This window comes from Sinocyclocheilus rhinocerous, unplaced genomic scaffold, assembly GCF_001515625.1.
Source record: "Sinocyclocheilus rhinocerous isolate Xijiao unplaced genomic scaffold, SAMN03320098_v1.1 scaffold20774, whole genome shotgun sequence".
Classification (NCBI taxonomy): domain Eukaryota; kingdom Metazoa; phylum Chordata; class Actinopteri; order Cypriniformes; family Cyprinidae; genus Sinocyclocheilus; species Sinocyclocheilus rhinocerous.
The window spans coordinates 1-1,864 of NW_015638748.1; the positions used below are offsets into that span (position 1 = coordinate 1).

At 41.1% G+C, this 1,864-nt stretch overlaps 5 non-coding genes across 5 annotated transcripts; all 5 read left to right on the forward strand.

Moving 5' to 3' along the window:
• Nucleotides 1-81: 81 nt before the first annotated feature.
• Nucleotides 82-154, forward strand: trnav-uac (transfer RNA valine (anticodon UAC)). Its single transcript has one exon. It is a non-coding gene; the product is annotated as a tRNA-Val (tRNA).
• Nucleotides 155-392: 238 nt separating this feature from the next.
• On the forward strand, nt 393-465 carry trnav-aac (transfer RNA valine (anticodon AAC)). The gene has a single exon. It is a non-coding gene; the product is annotated as a tRNA-Val (tRNA).
• A 75-nt stretch (nt 466-540) lies between these two features.
• On the forward strand, nt 541-613 carry trnav-cac (transfer RNA valine (anticodon CAC)). Its single transcript has one exon. It is a non-coding gene; the product is annotated as a tRNA-Val (tRNA).
• An 840-nt stretch (nt 614-1,453) lies between these two features.
• Nucleotides 1,454-1,526, forward strand: trnav-cac (transfer RNA valine (anticodon CAC)). The gene has a single exon. It is a non-coding gene; the product is annotated as a tRNA-Val (tRNA).
• A 109-nt stretch (nt 1,527-1,635) lies between these two features.
• On the forward strand, nt 1,636-1,708 carry trnav-aac (transfer RNA valine (anticodon AAC)). The gene has a single exon. It is a non-coding gene; the product is annotated as a tRNA-Val (tRNA).
• Nucleotides 1,709-1,864: the final 156 nt, after the last annotated feature.

The window sequence follows — 1,864 nt, forward strand, 5'->3', positions numbered from 1 at the left end:
CCCATCCAGCTCTTCTAGGAAGGTGCCTAGAATTTGCCCAGGAGGTCAGGAGGTCAAGGACAGACAAAGCCCTTGTTGCAGGTTTCCGTAGTGTAGTGGTTATCACGTTCGCCTTACACGCGAAAGGTCCCCGGCTCAAAACTGGGCGGAAACAGACGGAGACTTTTGTTCTATCTGTGCTGAAATGGCTCTCTGGTAAGCAGATGGTTCAAGCTGCAAAGACCTTAATTTCGAGTTAGGAGAAGGCAAGTTTTTAAGGAACTCTGAGCAGACAGCCACGCCGAATGAACTCTGTCCTACTATGTGTGGGATTTACTCAGATTGTCAATCTGCTTTCAGGGCAGATTACAGTATCAATTTTACCCGAAAGAGCACGAGAGTAAACTTTTTGAGTTTCTGTAGTATAGTGGTCATCACGTTAGCCTAACACGCAAAAGGTCCTCGGTTCGCAGCTGAGCAGAAACAGAGTTTTATTTTTGAGGGAAAGCATAAACTCTTTGCAGCGTTCCAGGAGAATTCCTGCTGCTTTCTCCTGGTAAAGTTTCCGTAGTGTAGTGGTTATCCTGTTCGCCTCACACGCGAAAGGTCCCCAGTTCGAAATTGGGTGGAAACAAGGGTGACTTTTTCCAAGGTTGCTTAAGTTCTTGGTCTGTCGCATTCTCACTCAACTCTACAAAAGGCTTCACCTGCCTAGAGGTGTTAAAGCAAAATAGGTTTTCCGACAGGTTTCTGTAGTGTAGTGGTCATCACATTTGCCTAACATGCCCGGGCCGCCCATGTATACCTGTAGAACTATGACTAGCCAATAGGAACGAAGGAAATCCCAGGGAGGCAGGCTGAATAAACGACACACAATTAGAGGTTTGAATCCCGCCTCGGCCACAAATACCATTAAAAGAATTTGTAATTGTTTTCATCAAAAAAACTTTTAGAACGATTAACATATAATGAATGAACTTTGTGCACAAAGATAAAATAAATTGTGTAATAATGGTTCTTGTGTAGGATGTACAAAATCTGCAACGATCTTAATAACATTTACATTATAATAGGGTATAGTTAATATAGAAAATATTTGAATGTCAATAATTGAAAAGAACATTTTGATCACATTTTAGACTTTTATTTTTAAAGAGACATTCACTTGTATATTATATTTGTATAACTATGTACAGAAAACAAATATGAAATTTAACCAATAAACCCCCAAAAAAAGTTTCTCATTTTATTTATCGAACAATAATATGCTTTCAGGGCAGATTACAGTATCAATTTTACCCGAAAGAGCACGAAAGTAAACTTTTTGAGTTTCTGTAGTGTTGCGGTCATCAAGTTAGCCTAACATGCAAAAGGTCCTTGGTTCGAAGCTGAGCAGAAACAGAGTTTTATTTTTGAGAGAATGCATAAACTCTTTGCGACGTTCTAGGAGAATTCCTACTGCTCTCTCAGATGAGTTTCCGTAGTGTAGTGGTTATCACGCTCACCTCACACGCGAAAGGTCCCCAGTTCAAAACTGGGCAGAAACAAGGTTGAATTTTTCCAAGGTTGCTTAAGTTCTTGGTCTGTTGCGTACTCACTCAACGCTACAAAAGGCTTCGCCTGCCTAGAGGTGTTAAAGCAAAGGTTTGCCGACAGGTTTCTGTAGTGTAGTGGTCATCACATTCGCCTAACACGCGAAAGGTTCTCGGTTCGAAATCGAGCAGAAACAGCTGCAGCACTTTGAAGAAAAGTATGAACGTTTTGCGCCTTTTTTGGGCTTTAGAAAATTTTACCTTTATGCGCTTTTTACCGAGCATGAACCTAATGATTTCGGTCTGTTTCCTACAGACAGGTTTGCGTAGTGTAGTGGTTATCACGTTTGCCT